The sequence below is a fragment of the Scaptodrosophila lebanonensis genome, unplaced genomic scaffold (genome assembly GCF_003285725.1).
Source record: "Scaptodrosophila lebanonensis strain 11010-0011.00,11010-0021.00 unplaced genomic scaffold, SlebRS2 tig00000161-arrow-arrow-pilon, whole genome shotgun sequence".
NCBI classification, from domain to species: domain Eukaryota; kingdom Metazoa; phylum Arthropoda; class Insecta; order Diptera; family Drosophilidae; genus Scaptodrosophila; species Scaptodrosophila lebanonensis.
The window spans coordinates 267,896-291,205 of NW_022060597.1; the positions used below are offsets into that span (position 1 = coordinate 267,896).

The following is a 23,310-nucleotide window of genomic DNA, read 5'->3' on the forward strand; positions in this document are numbered from 1 at the left end:
GGATCGGATCGCATCGGATCGGCGTTTATTTGACATTTTGTCGCCTTTAGTGGAATGGAATGGCGTGCGAGACGTGCGAGCCTCCAACGAGCACGAAAGGCCATGCCGTCAGCGCTGATGCTGGCAGGGCGAAGAAGTAAGTTGCGATCGTGTTCCCCAAAAAGAAACCGCAAGCGAATGCGATCAGCGAAGCGCAGCCGAGTACGCCTCGTGCGATATGGAATGAAACAGAATCATCATATAGGGAGAGAAGAGAGAGAGAGAAGGTATGGCATTCAAAGCAGCGAGTTTCTTACGCTCACGATGCTTCCCGTAAGCCACGTATGAGTGACTAAGCGCGCCTTTTATTGTCATTTAATTAAAAACTGTACCTTGCTAGTTAACAGTTAAGTGTAAAGGCGACTGCCTACTTTTACTTCAAGCTTTATTATATTGCAAAAATAATTAGAATTTAAATATTAGAGTTGCAGAACATGTTGCTTACAATAAGGTTATGAAATAGATGAAGGAAGGAAATCTTTTACAAATTAAAGAATGCACTTATGTGACGTCACAGAAAGAGAGCACTAAACCACGCAGCTGCGCAGTGATATACGTTTTAGTTTCTCTTCACCACGCAGATGCACATGACAAGGGCCGACGGACTAGCGACTTGGCGTTCGACACGAAGTGGAAACGAAGTCGTGTCGTCGCTTTCGGCAAAAGCTGAAACAAGTTCAGACCCACAGCAGCGCAAGACGGACGGCAGCTTAGCGTTCAGCTGCTAGTCTTCGGTTTGAGCTCAACAAGCCAAGTCGTCTTTGCCTTCGTCGTCGCTGCCATCGTTCCCGTTATTGTCTCAAGTCGAGCCGAGCAAGTCGCCAGTCGCGGCCAAACTGTGCGTGAAATTGGTAAAAACGTAAACCGAGTACCGAAAACTGAAACCGAAACCTTAAACCCTAAGCTTCGACTCGAGCTCGAGCTGAAGCCCAAGCCCAAGTTTTGAGAGATCATTAAGCGGGCGTAACGCGTTCCTATTTTTGTTTTTGTTTTTATTTTCGGACTGTTGTTGTTATTTTCGCCGCTCGTCGCCATCGGTATAAATATTATTATTACGATTATTATTATTATTTTTTTTTGTTTTTGTTATGCGTGTCGCGTCAGTTTGAAATGCAAAACAGTTTTATGTATTTTTTTTCTTCTGCGTCTTCTTGGTTTTGTTGTTTTTCAATTAAATTTGCTCGACGCATACATTTGAATTAAACTTTTTTTGTTTATTGTTGTTACACTTTGTTTATTTATTTCTTTTGCATATGCATTTTGTTTTTGATTTCTTTCCTCTGTGTCAGCAGCGCTTTTACAGCAAAAACTCAAAGAAGAACTCTCTCATTAAGAGACTAAATACACTTACAAATCAAATTGGACTTCTAAAAGGTAAACTATATCATTATACTTGTAATACTTGAACTTGTACATACATACATATATTAGTCGAATGAGTTTTCCAGTTAAGTCCCAATGTCAGAGCTATTCCTGTATCGAACGGATTTAATCAAGCACATCCGTCGATCGATATACCACACCTGTGTAAACAACTACCTCATCGTGGTAATATGCGGTCAAGTAGAAAATATAATACTCTTCTCAAACCTTAGGTTGTTTAGTATTTATAAACGATACGATTTGCAATCGCTTGCATATCATGTAGATATCTCATTTCCGACAAAATTGGCGGTATTATTATTTAAGAGTATTCTCAAACTGACTGTGCCGTTAATTGCTTTTGGTGTATTAACGCCATCTACCTTATTTTAATATAGAGTATACGTGTATATGTATATGCTAACTAGAAAGCCATTTCATTCAAAACATCTTATGAATAGGATCAAACATTCAGATTATCTTGCCAATATTTGCTTATAATAGATTCCTAGTGTTATAAGTATATAAAATTCATCACTTAAGAATAAGATAGGTATCAATAGGTTTTCAATAGGATATCAATAGGTTTTTACGATTAAATGATAAGTTACTTAAGGTTAGGCAGAAGAGGTTAGAGCATTATACACGTCCCTTCAATTAAGTCAAGCAGGCCTATTTTCACTTAGGGTGGGTTCTTAAATATTACTTGAACATAAAAAATACTATTTGTTGTGCAGGTACTGCTTTTCGTTTGTGGGATAATTTGTTTTAAACAGCATTTACAAGGAAATACTTAGATCTTAGTTCCCGCAAGCTTAGCATTTATGCTCAAAGAATTCCCTCTTCGTTGTGAAGAACTAAAGCATAGGCATACCATGGTTTTCTTACTAACTTAACTCTTGAAGTTGTACCTTCCCACATTTTTACTATACTTTTTCTATCATAGATCACATAAAACCATCAATCTCTTTGCATTATTAATGTCTAAAATATGCAATTGTTGTCGAAAATACAAGTCTCGTTAAGGAAGAGCAGGAGTTGGATTACTGTCGTAAATAATATAGGATAGAAGTTTATTTCAAAAAGTACAGAGTTTCTTTAAGACTAAATTTATGGCCAAACACGCAATTAATTTGCCCACAAACCTCTCCAATTTCAAAGGTGTATTATTAAGCCCATAAGAATTTTATACTAAGCTCTAGCTTTCTGCATTAACTAATTTCTCTTTGGGCTTACTTTTTAATGACTATTTTGAAAACAAAACAAAAATTTGCGTGCAAATTATTTGCATGTTTCATCCAAAATTAAGTAAAAGAAACAACAACAACAAAGTTTTATGAGCAGTTTGTGATGGGTTATTTCTTTCTCAGATATTTCCTTAATTTTTGGTTTTTTTGTTTTTTTGTTTGCGGCAAGAGTATTAAAAACTCAACAGGGTGGCCATAAAAGAAAAAATTTCGTTTATGGGAAAAGATTTTAATAGGCTTAGGGGGCTCTTATGTGCGTACATATGTAGTAAATGCATTATTCATAGTATCGGACTTAATGTTCAGTGAACAACACGCGATTTACCATATAAATGGATATAAATGATATTTTTGTGTCGCTTCATCGTTCAATGCGATGAGATAACAAACGAGTTGTCGTTGTCGCATGAGATAATGGGTCTCTACTTCCCCCACCACTTTACTGACCCCACCATATCTTTCGCACACACACACACACACACACACACATGCTACTTTATAGTGTATCAATTGTAAGTTGGCTATTTTTATCACAAATTCAAGTCGAAGCTAAAACTCAAGTTGAAGCGCTCCATTCATATGCTAAAGAATGCCGTCAGCTCAGTCTCCAGCGGTGGTATGCCAGCGGCCCCGATTCGTGTCGCCCGCTCGTGCCAAAACGTTAAAATCCATCAATCTTCTGCTAAACAACAACCGAGACAACAGAGACAACACAATTATGCAAAAACAACGTATAATGAGCATTCTTTAAGCTGATTCTCGTTTAAATATTAACGTTCCTCAACTGGTGGCGGGCTCAAAGCTTTTTCAATTTTTTTTTTTTTTTATTATTTTTTTTAATTTTATAGTGGAGGGCAGAGACAAGGGCGTCAACGAGGGCGAGGGCGTGGCATGTTGGTCAGCATTTACTAATTTTTGAACTGCGAGGCATGCTCGGCACCAAGCATAAGTAGAGATGAGATGAAACTTGTAGATGAACAATCGATGCTATTTACTTATGTAGCACGATTTAGTCTCAGCTCAACAGATATTACAACTTCTTATCTCATGCGACTTGGAAGTCTTTGTCTACTTTATATATATACATATAATAAAACAGTTTTTGCACTTCCAGCGTTTTAGAGCCTAGCTTAAGTGCCCTGTAGATCGAGGAAGATTTTCTTCATCTTCATAATAGCAATATATTCTATTTTTCAATTTAAAAGAGTAATCGAAAATAAAACTATATTTATGGCAGTATAGTATAGGCATAAGTCAGACTCTTATAGGTGTTAAATTCTTATTAAGAAACATATTTTAATCTTAATCTCAAAAAATCACTTGCAGACTGGCAAGAAAATGTTAAAGGTATTTATAAAGGTACAATTTCTTTCACGACATCCATTATAGATTGATAAGTTGTTTATGAAACAAAGATGAAGAAGATGACGAGACTGAGTTTATCCACCAACTATTATAAATTGTTTGTTTTTATCTAGATCTGATCAAAAATATATTGCATTGTATAGGAAACAGAAAACGATCATTTTAATCGATAAGGTAATAAAAACGCCAAAACTTATCAGTATTTAGCATCCAGACCAACATTGTTTAACTCTAAGAAGCTCTAACTTTTATAAAAGCTTATAATTTATTTTTAATGCCAAGTCAAATTACATTGAAACTATAAATAATATTAATGTTTTTTAATCGTATTAATCATTAAATTAATTTACAATACGCCAAAAAAAATACAGAACACCTTGTCCTCATTTCTTCATCTCATCTTGTTTATTTGATGGGAGAGTCTGCCGTCATCTTCCCAAGATACCGATTCCAGACATCCAGACGCTGTATTTGCTAGAGCATGCCAGCTTCGTCCAATAACTGAAATATGCATTTATAGTTTTCTATTTATTTTTGAATGTCTTGCTTCGTTTTCGCGTTTGTTGTTTGTTTTTTCGTAAATAATGTCAGTTGTCTGTCTAAGAAATGCCACGCACAAAAGTTGACACGAAAAGCGGTTGAGGTCATTGCTCAAACATTTAAGATAACTTTTTTAAATCCACAGCAGACATACTACCAGTATACAAGTATGCCTGTACATGTCCATATGTATGTAGCCACGTAGTTACATATGTATATTCTGTGAATACTACATCTACTTAAGCGTCTTGAATTCTGCCAAATTGAAAGGTTTCTTTTTTTTAACTTATTTATCATGTTTTGCTCAGATTCGCTGAGGAAGTTTTGTGGGTTGGCACGGGGCCAGCACAAAGCTCAGCATTTATGTTGTTGATCTGTACGTACATACATACAAGTGTGTACTAATTGTATGTATGTATAGTCGTATATACATATATGTAGGAATGTCTGTATGTTGTTGCTCTTGCTCTAACGAAAACGAGCAAGGTACAAAGTACATTAAATTTGGTTTACTTGAGCTACAGGCAGGTGGGTGTGGCAATGTTTCAATTACAGAGCTGCCAGGAATGCGGTCTAGTACATAGGTATTTGTATAATACAGAGCTTGCTCAATTGTTGTTGCTGGGCCAATGAACTTTGGTGCCATCTAAATCATAGTCGCAGGGCCATACTAAATGCAATGCTTTAAAAATAAATTGAAAAATATATTTATAATTATTAAAGACTCAGCGGTATTATTAGAGTTTTTTTTTTTAAAGCACAAGTTTCAGTCTTGAAGGTTTTAATGGTGAATTGACCATATTCCGTCATCTGTACAAAAACAATTTCTTTTCTTCGCCTCGACCCTTTACCTCTTAGATCTTCCACCACTTGCTAATCGTAGAATTTTATTAGATGTTGTTTTTATACATGAATTAATAATTGGTGATATAGACTCTTCAGTGCTTGTTAGTTACATAAATTCTTTGCTGTTCCTCCAAGATATTTTACACCACTAAGTTTAAATCGCTGTACTGTAATTTAATCATCTCTTTGGCCCTGACAGAATTTTGAATGGTCAAAATAAAATATTTAAAATAGTTTCATATAAATTGCAAATCTTTTAATAGTTTAGTTTCACTTTAAAATTTTAACTTGTTTTTAAAAGATAATTATTATTTTGTAATTTTAATTTTTCATTGTACTTTCTTTTTCTTTTTCGTTTTTATAATTGAAATAATATTTATTGTTATTTTTTTGGTTCCATGTTTTGAAATTTACAGTTCTTTATCAGAATTAAAAAAAAATAAGCCATATAAATGATTACTACATGGTATAACATAGTAGGACATCATAATGGACAACCATTTTAAGCGCAAGAGATATCTTGAAATCTTGAAAAGAATTACCAAAGTGGGCGTTCTTCTTAACCCAAGAAAATTTATTTACTTATTAAATTTTTATTTCAAGTTGACATTACATTTTGGGTAGATTATGGTTGTCTATAGCTATAGCCAAATGTCCTTAAGCTCTGTGATATAATGCTAACAACTTAATTTGTAATCCATGTTAAGGGACTCTATGATCTCAAAGGAATTGCCTTTTGTTGGATTAGCATTTACAAGTGAAGTATCAGGTTTGCAGAAAAGGCCAAATTCTGTGATTGTGAGAGATCGGAAAGTGGACAAATGTTGGAGTAGATGTGAGAAGTGGAATCGCATAGAGTGTAATAAATGTCAAAAGTGTTGTAGTGACGCATACTTTCGTCAGTCACTGTTGTAAGTTCGTCTACGCTTATCGGCGGCCCTTGCACGAGCTTATGATTGATTTTCGTTTTGTTTCGTTTTTAAATTTTTTTTCTTTTTTAACTTGTTGTGTGCAGTAAAGGCAAAGCCAAAGCCAAAAACAAAACAAAACCAAAACAAAAAATACAATATTTGAGGTGAAAGTCAGGCTCCAGGTCATAAAATATCGTATCGTATGTGACTGTTTGTTTGCCCGGCACTCGGACGTACTTGTTGTTATCGCCGGAGCTGAACTGACTCCTCAGATATACATACATACGTAAAGCTTATAGCTGGTAAGTGGCGCGCATTTAGTAAATCAGCATCGTCATCATCTTCATGCACTTGCACGTTCGACTGGGTCTTGTTGCACCCCTAACTCATCTGTACATTACATATACTATATACATATGTACATACATATCTTCAACTAGTATGTAGACGTATTTGCTAGTGGATATGCTTGTTTGAAAAAGCACAACAAAAAAGGTTCAAACGCAGAAAAAAGTGAAATTTCTTTCAAATCAAACGGACGAAGAAACGACCGCCGCCATAATTGGCGGAAATTACAACAGAAGAAAGCAACAACAACAACAACAACTAGCGCCAAGTAGGACGCTTCACTGCCTGTTTCCCACTACCCCTACTGTACACATTCCCCCCCCCACCCCTCCCCCTATCGAAATCGAAAGAAAAAAAAGCAGAAAAAAACTGCAATAACAAAAATACATAGGCAGCAATAATTGTTTAATCGAGTTGAAATGGAAATCGAATTGTGAATGCCAGCAACAACAAAAAAAACAAAAAACAAAAAAAAAATAGATGAATAGTTGTGTAAATAAAATAAAAAGTAATGGAAGTGGCAGTATAGCAACAACCAAAATAAATAATTAAACAAATACAAAAAGACTTGTGCTTAATATTCAACGGACATACGCAGAGCCTTAAAAAGAAAAGCGTCGAGCAACGCATTCAAAACAACAGACATAACCATAACAACAACAACAAATTATTGTTAACTATACTAGGCAACAAAGTGCGTTTATTATGAAAGGGAAGGGGGGAATCCGGCGAAAGATAAATTCATTTTAAGCCAAACATCCAACTGCATTGAAATTTTTGTGCGTAAGTACGTTCAACTTTCGCGGCTTACTCTAGAGTCTACTAATTATTTATACTTTTCTTTTGGGGCGATATGTAACACTCAAATTTAAAGCTTACACTTAATTATTATTAGACTCCGATTCAATTATATGATATGAGTATAATCTGGAGATACGAGTGCATAAACTGGTTCCAGAGAGCCGCATCACGCCTTCTATATAGGAGAAAACTTAGTCGTTTTGGCCTTTCAGGTTAAATGACAGCAATTATTAGACACGGGTGGATAATATTTGCAATACCATAAGATTATAAAGCTTCTTTCTATATAGGAGAAAAAGTAAGCCCTTTTACCCTTCAACCTCAATAATAATAGGAGAAACTCTTTGATATTCTATTAATTTTATAATATGTATAAGTATACCAGAATAACTGCTTTGGAAATGTTAATCATATCATTTTATTTATATATACAAGTATATAAGTTCTCATAACCTTATATTTCTTATAAAATTCAAAAGAAAATTTTGGGTTTCAAAAACCTTAAAATCGAATTGTAGAAGATGGTGGATTACAATATTTCATAAGCCATTTGGGCCCACCATATAATTAAGTCAGCGGAAGCACTTAATGAAATGTGGGAAAATTTTTGTCCTTTGGAATATTGGCAGACAAACTCTGAGTGTCCTGTCCATAAAGGCGTTTACATATTGATGGTGGCTATCATTTTTCCTGGGCGTTATAGAAGTGCTTAGCATTCCAGCTTGCTGACCTAAAGGCTTGCAAGATTGGCTCAAGATTCGGAATCTCAAATAGGCATTCGCCATTGAATCCAGAAATTTTGGATATGCAAAAGTCGATAAATAAATTAACTTAATGGTACTATTGTGAAAACAAAAGATCTCAAAAGAATATTGAAACCAGAAACTTTTGATATGCATAAGTCGATTAAAAACTTAGTGGTAGTACATCTTGTGAAAACGAAAGATCTCAAAAGAATATATATGTACCTCTATTCCTTATAAGCACATAGCACTATTAAGCTTTTATATAAAAAGATCGGAACGATCTATCTTTGCAAAACAGCTAATGAATCAAACTCTATATACTAGTTCGGTTAAAGGAAATAGTCGAAAAATAATTATTTTTGAGTTCAGTTAATCGACTAAACCGAATAATGTTATTGAAAAAAAGATGGGCAAGATCGATATTTGAAAACACAGAATCGATCAGTTTTTGCTGCAAATAAATGATATCATATAGATATAGATGTATACCTGATGAAACGGCAGACAAATGAATGTGTCTGCATAGAAACGCAACAAAAATCATTGCTAAATGCAACAAACGAAACAAATGCAAACACACACAGGCACAGACACACACTCATAGACACCTGCTTGGTGCAGTACACCACAACAATGGGGCAGCTGAATAAAAATAAAAATAAGAAGAAGAAATAGCTTTGAAAGTGGCACAAAGCAATTTTAGAGCTGAATGGAGCGTTAAGTTTTTCAACTGCAATTGTAATGAGTTTTAAAACAAAAAGCCAAAAACAGAGAAGAAAAATACCACCAACAACAACAACAGCCACATTAAATGAAATGAAATCAAAAACAATAACTTAGAATACGGATTGGACTCAAATAGGAACTGATCTTTGGCAAATAGTGGTATACTCTAAGCTCTTTATTTTTTACGATATGAAAATATTGTATTTGTAGACGAAGCTTTAAAGTCTGTTGATTTTTCTTAAATTTCGGAATATGATTCAGCATAGTTCCAAAGAAAACAATCAACAATGTGGCTTTAATGAAATTCGTATTAAAAATTGTATTAAATTTGATGGGAATAATATTAAATTTTGTTTTAAAAATATCTCATTGTAGAAATTGTTTGAATAAAACATAAAATTTAAAGTTAATTTGTGTTCAACGTATTAATCTAGCAAACATCGCTGATTAAAAATATTAATTTTTACTTTAAGAATATCACACTTAGATTCAATATATCAATTTGAAGCTAAAATACATAAATTCACACTTTCAAAATATCATTAATACATATTTTTCATATCCTAAAGTAACAACATTTTTATCCTTTATTTTTTCTTACTTTTCTCATTTTTAAAATATTGAACTTCCTATACTATATACTATCTACCTAATTATTTCATAAGTATAAGTTGATATTTTAAAGATGAAAAAGTATTTCTACGAATTCTAGAATATGTCAAAAGAAATTCGTACGCAAATTTATGTCTAAACGGAATTATTTTGATGACAGTTTTTTAAAGTTTAAGATAATAATTACACTACCCAGTAAAAGGATTTGGCGCTTTTGGCACAAAACTAAGACACCCGTTTACAGTTTGAAGCGAGTGGAGTGTATCAAAATAATAGCAACAAAGTGCAATTATTTCTTTGTTTCTTTCCGTGCATACTTGAAATTCGCCGCTCGTTGCATTTAAACAATTTTCAATTGCATTTTCGTGTCTGGCATGGGATTTTTTTTTCCAACATGCTTTTGAAATGGAAAGCGCATTTAAGTTCTGCAGAGCAACAAAACGTAGACGAAGATAAACTTCAAATAGACTATCTTGTTTGTCCTACAAGGTCACACTTTTTAAAGTTATTTTCAAGTGGGAGTGTCAATTGCGGCATAACAGATAAATGGCTTTAAGTATAGAAGACAGCTCAAAACAATTTTTGTAAAAAGTTAACATGCCCAAAAGTAAACCGAAAATATTTCCATTTTTGTACACAATGATGGACGAATTGGGGGCTGCAGTAAATGGTTATTGAGTGCTAAAGAAAACATCATAGCTACTGTCTAGAAACATACAAACTCCAATTGTTATTTCAAACAGGTGCATATTGTGTAGAAAAAGATGACAGAAGATTAATAATTTATGTTTGCTCTTTGCGAATCAAACTGAGATCTTAAATATCTTAACATAGCAGACTTCTTCAACCATTCTTCTCTGGGATGTCACAGAACTAGGATTGTAGTTTTTTAAGAGTTGATTGTGAATGATGTAAATATTCTGCGCTTCATTATCTTCGTCATCATCTTCATCTTCTTCGGCAAAATTGGTGAGCATTTCTGAATAAGATTTTTTTTTTTAATACTATTTCTTTTAAGTGATTTTGTAGATGGACGAATAGGGGGCTGCAGTAAATGGTTATTGAGTGCTAAAGAAAACATCATAGCTACTGTCTAGAAACATACAAACTCCAATTGTTATTTCAAACAGGTGCATATTGTGTAGAAAAAGATGACAGAACATTTAATGATTTATGTTTGCTCTTTGCGAATCAAACTGAGATCTTAAATAACTTAACATAGCAGACTTCTTCAACCATTCTTCTCTGGGATGTCACAGAACTAGGATTGTAGTTTTTTAAGAGTTGATTGTGAATAATGTAAATCTTCATCATCTTCGTCATCATCTTCATCTTCTTCGGCAAAATTGGTGAGCATTTCTAAATAAGATTTTTTTTAATACTATTTCTTTTAAGTGATTTTGTAGATGGACGAATAGGGGGCTGCAGTAAATGGTTATTGAGTGCTAAAGAAAACATCATAGCTACTGTCTAGAAACATACAAACTCCAATTGTTATTTCAAACAGGTGCATATTGTGTAGAAAAAGATGACAGAACATTTAATGATTTATGTTTGCTCTTTGCGAATCAAACTGAGATCTTAAATATCTTAACATAGCAGACTTCTTCAACCATTCTTCTCTGGGATGTCACAGAACTAGGATTGTAGTTTTTTAAGAGTTGATTGTGAATGATGTAAATCTTCATCATCTTCGTCATCATCTTCATCTTCTTCGGCAAAATTGGTGAGCATTTCTGAATAAGATTTTTTTTTAATACTATTTCTTTTAAGTGATTTTTAAATGATTGAAATCAATTTTCAACTTCTTTTCTGTTGTCTTGTCTGTTAAAATGCCTCAGACTATAAGTGGCTGTGCGACAACGACAACGAGTCGGGGGAAGGGATTTCTGGATGAGAGAACATGTGCTCGTAATTTGCATAATTTATTTAACGACAAAGTCATTGCCATAAAATGTTTAACCAGTTGCCACCTTCATTTGCATCAAAATGCACGCCCCAAGCGTGGCCAAGAAGTTCAAGTCGTAGCTGTTGGGGATATTGGATGTTGAGGATGAACGAAAATGATAAAAATGAAGTAATGGGCGATATTATCAAATTTACAAATTTAACAAAAATATGCGCACACACTTCAACTCCACATAAAGCAGCCGACGAGCAAAGCGGCGCCGCTTAATAAGTTGGCTAATAAAACGGCCCTAAATCAAAATAATGCATAACTACCGAAGCAGGCAGAGGGGAGAGTGCGACCTGAAGTGGCAGTCTTCATGGCTTATAACAAAAGAAAACGTCTTCATTTGTCAGAGCGCCGTTTGTTGCCGCAAGCGTGTGAAAAAAGCGCGAAACTCTGCGACACATGGTGGGTACAAAAAAATAAAGAAAGAAAAAAACAAATATAGTATATTACCTCATAAACTCCAACGCGGGATCGCTGAAGACGCTCAGTTATGCGATAATGCGGGCAGAGCTCTTTACACGACAGACAGGTGCATTATACATATATACATACTATATACTCATATGATATATATATATATATATATATATATATATATATATATATATATATATATATATGTATGTGTGTGCATAGCTGGGCCTGTTGGAGTGCGTTTGCAAATTTTGTAATTAGCGCAGATCAAATGGGATTATATATGGCAAATAATTAGATTATCACGATATAAGCTACACCGAGCCGATCACCATTAATCACATGACATGAGTGTGTTATGTCAGAGTCAGGCTGGGGCAGGGGCAGATGATGGAGCGAGGTGGAACACAGATAGTTTAGCGGGATTTGTTAATAGCTGGCATGTGATGTGGTCAATGAGAAGTCCAAATACGGAGTACGACCCGTCATCACTTTCCAATTCGATGCGGAATAGCAATTGATAATATTGCCTGAATATTCCAAAAACTAGCGACATTTTTCGGTGTCAAAAATGTTGAGTATATACATATGTATATACATGATGGGATCCAAGGTAAATCTTTTGTAATCGAATAAAATTAAAATTGAGATTTTTCTCTCATTTTGGACATCTTTTTGATATTTATTGAAGAAGAAATCGTCACCCAGAAAATTATTTCACTCAGTAAATAAATTGAGAACAATTAAAAAATAATTTAACTAATAACCTTCGAAGTTAAAAGTAGTCCGAGTTGGTCCTGGGTGTCAGTTCGGAGGGCGGCTTAATAGTCTAGTAGTGTTTTGGAAATATTTCACCCTGCATGTGTGGAGCGTAGGACAGTTTCAGAGGAAGTGTTATAGCGTTTCTATCACTTCCGGTTGCTTGTATTTCCTGCATCTGTTTTCTGTTGCAATGCCAGTTAGAATTGGGTGAACTTACGATCTCTAACCTTTCAATATCCTGTAAGACTAAAATTTGCGTTTTTCTAAGCTACAATAGTTTAAAATTGTAGACACGGTTTTAGTTGAAATTTTTTTCATCTTCAAACATTAAATGGGTTTTTGAAAAACTTAAATATAATTAAATAAACAATTATATGAGTAATCGTTGATTGGAAATTGTATTTTATTTTATTTACAACTTCAAAGAACTTCATTTGTTGTTTAAAGTCTTAATACCACAATATCCCAAATTTGTATATGTTCAAGAATTAGGAAACAACAACAACAATAAGTTATGCTCATGAAATTTATGTATATTTGATAGAATCTTTCGATGTCCAATTCTCTACAGAATAGGATTAAGTTTGATGAATGAATTAAGTTTGTTGATCTTCAGACAGAATCTTAGCTTACATATTGATATTGTATAATGCCACATGTTGTGGACAGTTCTAACAGCTTCTCTGCAATTGAATTGTCGTTGTCGTTATAAAAGAGAACTTTTAGTTAATCAAGAAGTTAGTCAATAAGTTAGGGCCGAAAAGCAGTGAATGCTCACCGTGCTTTAAAATTCTTATTTGCACTCATAAGCTCTGATTAATTATTTATTAGAAATAAGTCATCTATTTATATTTTCCAATTTTTAAAAAGTGTATTCACTAAACATAATTAGTGTTTCATTGGCATAAGTAAGCCACCAGATAATTCAGCTATATTTTAATATGTTTTTATAGAATAAAGCTTAGGTAATTGTCATCTTTTTTTTTTAATTTTGTATCTGCCGGCTTATCAACTTTTATTTCCAAATAATGTTCATGATTTTCTTTTACTAATTGTGCACGCTCTTCCAAGCTGCTTCCTAATAATTCGATCTCTTTCATCTTGAAGCATGTCTTACTTCCATTTACGTTTAGGCATTTAATCGCAGACCCCAGTCTCTTCTTGCCTGTTACTTTCTCCTTTCTTGTTAGCAGGAACTCCACTCACAACAGGTGCTGTAGTGTGTAAAATTATATTTATGTATTAAAAAATAAACCCGAAACTCGCTAGTGTTATGGTAAGACTAATACGTTACAGTTTTGTTGATGACTTTCAAGTTGCCTCTGTCGATTGTACAGTATATATTGAGATCTTTGATTCTTTCTTCTGCACAAAAAGAATGCATTGTACATGAAATTAATGTCCGCTATTAGCCGTTACTCATGTGGTCTTTGTGCTTAAGGACACGAAAGCAACATGATTCGGGACTTAACACAGGTGGGGCTGCTCGTGTGAATGTCAACAATGCTGTCATCTGTCAACCAGCAAGTCATTGTGCCGTCATCGCGCCGTCAACGCCCGCGCTTAGCTCATTCCAACGGATGATCTAATCTCAAGACCTGCCCACAACTGCTGGCAAAGGAAAGTCAGCTTTGTTGTACCCTGCATCTCCTCCTCCTCCTCCACCTGTACCTCCTTCTGCCTTCTTGTTCGCTTGGCGTTAAAATTTTACATATTTCACAGCAGTTGAACTTGAAAATCTGCCGCTTTTCTCGCTTGCCGAGCCCAACGGAAAACTCAAACCCAATTGCCATGCTTGTGTTCACCTCGAATGAAGATGAAGACAATGCGCCAACTACTATCTTGGTACGTGGGTAACCAAAGCTGAAAAGTTCAATGCACTCGCGGAAAATTGCTGAATGTTTGTTGTCGTCGTCATCATCAACATCACCATCAACTACTTTTGTTGTTGCTTTGCCAAATAAGAGGGCAATCGGAGGAGGCAATCAGCACTAACATTGTCATCGTCAGTCTCAACTCAACTCAGCTACAGCTATGTATATCTATAGCTTTGGCGTCATTGTGCCACCTTGAAATGCGCATTTCAAAGTTATCTTTTAGCCTCTGATGTCTCCATTACACATTTCACTGTCAGGGGCAACGAAGCGGCAAAGAAGATGTAACAGAAATGGCTCAAATTGATCAACTACTTGAAAATGTTACAGGTTATAGTACTATGGCTATAGATAATCCTCCACTTACCTTGCTGTTCTTCTTGCACTTCAAAAGGTAGCTTTTAATAGAGCTAGATAGAGAGATCTTTGTATAATATAAGTAGATGATATATGGACATGAGAATTGAGAAGGCAAGTTTAACTGATATTTAAGGGCATTTGTTTGCAGCTTAGCACTGCAAAGTCATGTTTTTTTGACAGGATTTGATGTTTCAAATAGCAGCAAAAGAAACCCGCTTGCCACTGAAAACCCAGACTAAAACTGGCTTTTGCTTTTGTGATGGTGTATATTAAGGTGATATCGAGCTAGTAAAATTATGTGGTATTGTAAGCTAGCAGATGAGCTGATTAAAAAAAGCTAAAAAGAATTTCTTCTTGTCCAATCATTCTTCAACTTCATTCCACAAACTGTTTCATCAACTCTGTGAATATCTTCCGTTCTACGCTAGACAGCTTCTAAAAAACGTTTGGCAAATGTAAAAAATTAATAATTATCTCTCATAACCAAACTCTATGCTACTATGAAAAGAATCACCATTTAATTTAATGATTTAATTGCTATATAATTTCTTGTGCATTTGAAAGAAAATCAGAACCAAATAACTTTATTTTCTGAAGACTCTTCGGTCAACCACTTAGTCGTCTCTTTTTGTTTCTCACGGCACTATTGATTGTTGTTGTTTTTTTACCCAACTCTAAAAAGGGGTTTGCTAAGTTGCTGTTCGATAAATATACATATATTTACCCACTTATGCTCAGATAATGAATGTTCAGTGTAAACGTCATTGGAACGACAACGTCATGGTCGTTGCTTCGCATAGAGAGGGGGAGGGGGGAGTGGGTTGGCTCTTTCAATGCTTCAACTGCAAGTAAGGTGTGAATGCGCAATAAATAGGCACACACACACACACACACACTTACAGTTAATACTAGTATGAGTGAATCGCGCATGCCATGGCAGCGTCAAAAACAAAGCACACATATTGATATTCAAACCACTCAACCACTTACGTACCGCTCCAAACAATTCCACCCGCGCACACAACACACGTTCGCAGAAGAAGAAGAAGAAGAAGAGGAGGAGAAGAAGAAATGTAAAAAAAATATACGATTTCTGCATATTTTCACCTTTTAAATACAAATCGGCAAATTTGTTGTTATTAGTGGCAACATCTTCGGAATTTAGGCCAGCTCGCTGGTGGGCGAGAGCACCACACGTAGGAGCTCTGGGGAGCTAAAACGAAAATTAGCACTTGAAGTCATGTAGCCAGCCCGAAAGAAATCGCTGTAGTCGTCAACATCGTCGTCATCGCACCTGAACATGAAACTGAAACCGTACCCGTACCCGAACCGAAAACCAAAACAAAATTTAAAATCGAAATGAAATGGAAAAAGCATAGAAAGAAGAAATATGAACAGCGCGTTCAAAGCCGTTGATACCGTTGAGAGTATATGGCTATGCATATACATACATACATAGTAGTATGTACATACATAACTACATAAATAAATATGTGTACAGTGGAATCTCGATAGTTCGGATGACGTGTCAATTCGGACATCCATTTCATTTCCATTGTAGGGTCTGTCATCCGGCCAGCACTCTTTTTTTTTTTGCCTTTGCTTGCTTTAATTGTACTCAATAGCTTTATTTTTCGGCTTTGTTTTGAATGAAGATTATTGTTGATTACCGGGAAATGTAAGCGCAAGTCGAGAGGAATGTGTCAACAGTAATTGGTTCAAAAAAGTTCAATATACTTGTGATAACGGCCGTAAAAACTGATCCAATTCCGCACTATCGAACATAAAGTCAAGTGTCTTTAAAAGGCATTCCAAATATTGGCATACAATTCTTGTAAGTGAAGAATAAAACTGAGTTGATCTGCGTTTTGCGATGTTGCGTAAGCAGAAGAATAAGACTCAGGTGAGAATCTGCCTCTAGCAAAAAGGTTAACTGCAATTGTTGACTTGATTGATGTGACGACATCTGAATCGGACATTTTTCAGTCCGAAGCTATATTTTTGATATGTATAAATAACCCTACTTGATACCTATTAGTGCAAGAAATTGCGCAAAAGGAAAATTCAAAGCACAAAAGAGTATGAATAAAAAAGTTGTTTCGAAACTGTTTAAAGAAAGTTTTCCTAGCCGAAAAATAGAAGAATATGCAGTTGAGATACCTCTTGAATTATTTTTGATATGTATAAATAACCTTACTTAATATCTATTAGTATAAAAAAGTTGTTTCGAAACTGTTTAAAGAAAGTTTTCCTAGCCGAAGAATAGAAGAATATGCAGTTAAGATACCTCTTTGAAATAAGTTAACTGCAATTGTTGAACTGATTAATTGGCTATTGCTTAATCGACATTGGACTTTCTGTTGATGCGAAGAAGATGACATCAAAGTCGAATTACAAATCAAAATTTGGCAATTTCAGAACATAAAACTAACTGAAACTGTTTAAAGAAAGTTTTCCTAGCCGAAGAATAGAAGAATATGCAGTTAAGATACCTCTTTGAAATAAGTTAACTGCAATTGTTGAACTGATTAATTGGCTATTGCTTAATCGACATTGGACTTTCTGTTGATGCGAAGAAGATGACATCAAAGTCGAATTACAAATCAAAATTTGGCAATTTCAGAAAATAAAACGAAAAAAAAGATGACCAATTTCTTACTTAACCTTAAACCTGTTGACAAAGAACATTTTAGAAATAATAAAAAGGATCAATAAAAACAAGATCTATTGGCAATAACAATCAATTTTTTCTACGTCTCGGTAGCACTGTATATTGTTATACTGCTATATATAGTATGTGCATATATCTGTGCAAATATATGCCAACGCTTCAAAATCAACGCGCGCCGCTCTACTTGAACGTGGCTGACTGGCAATTGTTGATGTTGTTGTTGTTTTTTCGTTTTTGTTTTTGTTGTTTTGCAAAAACTCAGGTGCAAATTAATTGGGCTACTTGAGTTTCGATTTTTTTTTCCTCTTGTTTTTTTTTTTTTCTTTTGATTTTTCAATTATGGCAATTAACAAATTTCGCTTTGCATGGGGTACAAAAAATGAGAAGAAGAAGAAGAAGAAAAAATAATAATAATTATAACAATAACAATAAAGTGAAGAAAACGCCAAGGCCTGACTTGAATCGATTCGTCTTGGTATGCATCGGTGGTTTAATTACACTTTCCACATATGTTTTTATACTCGTATGTGTTTTTTGTTGTTGTTGTATGCAAACCAACTGAACCATCACTTGAAGTCATCCCGGTTGCCCTAAATGGCCAAATAAGGCTGGATTTGTAGATAGAATATTGTAGAGAATCATATTTATTTATGCACTCTTATGCACTCCCTTTTTGGGATTTTCGATGACGATCGTCGAAGAAGAAGAAGCTCCATCCACAACATAAATGTCAAAATATGCCATATTTGTAGACGTTTGGTGGTTATTATATCTTTGTTTTTGTGCTCGCGACCTGATTTATCCAATCAGCCCAAATTAGATTGAGCACAGAATGAGAAATGTGATTATCACATTAAGTAGGACTGACAATATATGTATGTTATACCTTATACTATACCTTGTGACAGTTCCGAAAACGCGTAGCTCAGCAAAAATATCAAATTCTCGCAGCTGTTCCCATTTTCGTATTATTTGCTTAATTTACGTTTTTTTTTTTTTGAACATTTAAATAGTTTCAACACTTCAGCTTATGTTGAACGGGCGAATAATTGGAACACAGGGCCATCGATTTGGAAGTTCTTTTTAATAAACAAATTGAGAAAAAAACTATATTTCTTATTAAAATATTTGACAAGCCTGATTGGGAGTTTATATTCGAGCATACATATATATCATATTGTCATATTTATTATTATAATGGAAAAAATATACCTAAAATTTTTAACACTAATCAGCAGTCTTTAATATAATTAAATTTTTTTTTTTTTGAGTACCTTTGAGCTGATTCATTCCTCTTAAAGTTCAGAGCCACAAGTGTTGTGAAACAATTTGCAGGAGTGTGGATAGATATTTAGGGATAGCAGCTTGTAGAAATTTAAGACTATAATATACAAGTTGTGAATTATTATAAAACTTTGAGAATTTGAAAATTATTATCAACTCTATAGCAGATTATTTTAGGAGATTTAAAAAAATCTCTTTCTACATTTGCTTAATACCATTGAATAAGATGCGGCTTTCATTTTATTTAGAGAAGATTACGTTATCTGGATTTAGATTTCAGTTAAAAGGTATTATTGCGTGCATCGTCGTGAAATGCAAAAAATTACTGTGATATTCGTAGACGTGGATGCCGATCCTTATTCACGAAATTCACAAACATTCAGCAGAGAGCAGAAGTTTACAAAGTCAGAAAAACTTAGCACTTAGCTATGGCTCTTTATCAAGCCTGAAAGCATTTAACCCTGATCGAATTTAGCCACAAAGTGGAAAAGCTGAGGCTAAAGACTGCTGGACAAGTTAGGGTAGTTACAAAGTGCTATTATTTTCCAGCTAACAAGATAACTTGAAGTTGGTATAAAAATAAACAACGAGTTAGCAATAAAATGATGTAATAAAATCGACTTAGCTGATTGATTGATTGCACTCTGCGATTAATTTATTGAACTCTACGCTAAAGTTCAAATAGTTGTTGACACTTCCTTTGATCTTTCTCTATATGGGGCTGTGACCTTTGTGCCCAACACGGCGTATACGTAACAGTTGCGAACAAAGCCAAACTCAATCAAATGCATTAACAAGTGCGCATGCAATAATAGATGTACATACATATATACTTGTGTACACGTACATACATATATATATATATATATATATATCTGAGTATGTGCCTCATGGGTATGCTTTTGGGATGCCAGTCAGACATCTTATCTAACGACCATAGCCTGACATATTTAGGTTGACGGTTGAGTGTGTGTGTTTGTGTTTGTGGCCACAAATCAGCACACGTCTTAATTAACATATTTCAGATGTGTATGTGTGTGTGTGTGTGTGTGTGTGTGTGTGTGAACGTGCAAAACACCACAACTAACACACCCTGCTGGAAAATAAAAAATAATAAAAATTAAAACATGGCAGTCATGAGGCCACAAAAAATAAAACAAGTAAGATATACCGCACAGACGATATACATAAATATATGTATATAAAATAGTTGTCTGTGCATGTGTGTGTGTCTGTGTCTGTGTATGGGTGTATAATGATTGCAGTGAGTGTTGTGAGTAATTCACGACATTTGTGAACATGGACAGAAAAATAAACTGCGACTATTGTTGCACCGATCAGCCCCGGGCTGCCAATTTTTGTGACTGCGACTTACTTCATTGGGCAAGTGGTCAGCCATGTATCTGTGTATGTGTATGTGTAGCATTCAATCTGTATATTTATAGCATGTTTTTTGCACAAGCAATTCCATATATGTCCAGCACATTCATATGGATATGGGCAACGTCCTGAAGATCATCATCGTAGCGCGTTTGCTGAACCGGAAAACGAGCGACCATAACTAAATAAATGCGCTTACTTATACAGCATTGGCATTTCAGCCAACTGCTGGTACCATACAAATGCTTTCTAATACCCCTAACGAGGCATAAACATCGCAGATTCCAGACACTATCCTCGTCCAACTTGCCTTCCGCTCAAGTCTCTCTCAGGCTTGAAAGAAGCTTCTTCTTTGAACTGTACACAATATATATATATATATATATATATATAAGCACTGAACTCTATTGTGTACAGTTCAAAGAAGAAGCTTCTTTCAAGCCTGAGAGAGACTTGAGCGGAAGGCAAGTTGGACGAGGATAGTGTCTGGAATTATATACATGTGTATTTTTAAGATATTTCGAGACATGTCGATTTACATACTTGACAATATATCTGCAGCTAAAGCTGCAGTTGAAATTTTAAACTGACTTTAATCCTAAGGCTTGTATGCTATTATTGAATTCTGATCTTTAGACTCTTGCTGATCTTTTCTGATGTGCCAAATTTTTTGCTGAAGCGCCGCTTAAGCGTTTGAAAATATGAAGAGTAATGTCTCCATTACCCTATAAAAAATTCTCATTCTCTTTTACATTAGTATTTGGGTAAAATATAAAAATAATATATAAATATATTTAAACAATCTATATTAAAATATGCATTATAAAATAATCTTTTCCATTACTCATAGTAATAGAATAATATCTTTATTTTGGTAATTAGTTTCCATTAAAAACACTAATATTCTTGATATATCTAACGACGTTTATCTTAATAATTAGATAGAAATAATTTTTAAAATTTCATTCGTTTGTGGCTTGCCCGACATTCCACTCAATTTTCTTGGCTTACAGCAAACAATGAATCTGATTTCTTTTCATACTACAAGTATAATATATTGTCTGCCGTTTTATTTGATTGCCACATTTTGGCACCGCATTCACTCTTAATAGCTCTAGCACTATGTATTGCAGCCTTATCTTTTTGATAGGTCTATGAAATTGGTCCAAGCATCAAGGACATCTGTATACATACATTTTTGAAGTGAGAATTCAATTCCAAATTAGTTCCCGACTACAAAGGTACTGCAAAAAAATCGAATCAAACCACAATGTTCGCAACAAAACAATTAATTGTAAAGATAGTGTCAATGCCTTTTGGTTTATGTTGGCTTTGGCTTTGCCTCCAATTCTCTATCTCTCTCTCTCTCTCTTCATCTCTATCTTTTTCTCTTTAAAAAATCAATCTCATTTTGCTGGTAAAACTTTGATGTACAGACGAGCTTTCTAATGCTCTGTTCCTTCAATTCTAGGACACGCTGCAATAAAGTAGTCCTCTTTTTTTTTTTTTTTTTAATTATTCATTAATTATTAATCAACTTATACTATAATATGCTATGAAATGTGCTTTGATTTTCAAAGCCAGCCAATCAAGAGCTCAACAGCAACTACTTGGTTGGTTAGTATGGACTGGCGTTCATGGGGATTATATTTAATTACCACTTTTGTTTCGAAAACAAAGATAAATAAAGTAAATTATGGATACAAATACATAATCCCCACCGAAACATTTTTTAGTAATATACAAAGTAAACCTATTAGTATCTCAGAAATAAAGCTCAGTTTACATTTCATTTGCAATTTCTTTTACTGCAACTCTAAACTTCCTTATAGCATTTGCACAGCATTTAAACGACTTTAAAATTCCAGTGCTCTGGTATTTTCAAAATTTGCATAGTTTGCGGCAGGGATATACAAATACAAAATACATACGGGTATTTGTATCTGACGAGCAGAAACAATAATTAAGTATGTCGTTCGGTTTTGCTTACAAAACGAAATAAAAATTGTTTCCTAACTTGCTGCCTAAGCTAGCACGCACACACTATACATACATACATACATATGTACATATGTATCTACATACAATATATGTATGCATGTATGTGTGTCTATTTGGCAGCAAGATAGTTTCAAAGTCAAGCCACCATGCCCAAGCGGAGGCTATCTCACATTCTAAATCAAAATCAACTCACAAAAATCAACGCGCAGAGCAGCCAAAACAAGTGGCTGTGATTGCAGAAATATACAGACATATATGCATATACTTGTATGTATGTATGTATGTATGACGAGGCATGTGTTTTCAATCGACTTACCTTTCGCTCGCTAAACGCTGCTCACCTGCCCGGCCGCACACCTGCAGCCCCCGTTACCCAAATCCCAAGCCTCGAGCCCCGGAGCCAAAAGCTCCAAATAAGCCGTCCGCCCGCTTCAAATTAATCTCAGCTTTTCAGCTCGCATGTCTCGACTTGTGGGCTCTGTGCCTCTCCATTTGGAATGGCAACCACTGACTAATTAATGGGCAGTATTTGCCAAAAGTTGTACCTCCATGATCCATAGGACTCATTGTTCTCGAAGAAAAAGGGCTGTCTATTGATATGGAACTGCCGACTCGACTCGACTCTACTCTACTCGACTGTTCGACAATAATTTTGCAATGCGAAAAACATTTTAATTAGCGTCCACTTTAAGTCTTATGGCAAAACAGTTCAACGTATTGTTTAGAAGCGCTTTTTAAACAAAGTTTTCTATCAAAATAAAAAGCGGCGTTCGAAGGAAGAAGAACAACCTTAACCCTTAAGTGCTATGATTTAATGATGTATAATTTAAAGGAAAATCAAAACAGCCGTTGAAGAAATAATAATGCATTTTGTTAAAAACATATTGCTAAACTTTTCAATTAGATAATGAAATGCAGCATGAACTCTAACATTTCTATAGAGTGGCTTCCCTTATAAATGGGTTTGCACTTTTGAAACAAAGTTTGCGATCGAAAAAAAAGAGTTCGAAGGAAGAAGAACAACCTTAACCCTTAAGTGCTATGATTCAATGATGTATAATTTA

The 23,310-nt window shown here is 34.7% G+C and overlaps 1 protein-coding gene across 3 annotated transcripts in view; it reads left to right on the forward strand.

Annotated features, from left to right (window-relative positions):
- Positions 1 to 716: 716 nt before the first annotated feature.
- LOC115629666 (uncharacterized oxidoreductase SSP0419) overlaps positions 717 to 23,310 on the forward strand; it is a 29,767-nt gene continuing 7,173 nt past the window's right edge. Inside the window, exons 1-2 of one of the 3 annotated variants that reach the window (XM_030526183.1) lie at positions 717 to 1,076; positions 1,332 to 1,413. The gene's annotated coding sequence lies outside the window, so the exon portion shown is untranslated. The remainder of the gene's footprint in view (positions 1,077 to 1,331; positions 1,414 to 23,310) is intronic. The other 2 variants (XM_030526182.1, XM_030526181.1) reach the window with 2 other exon arrangements.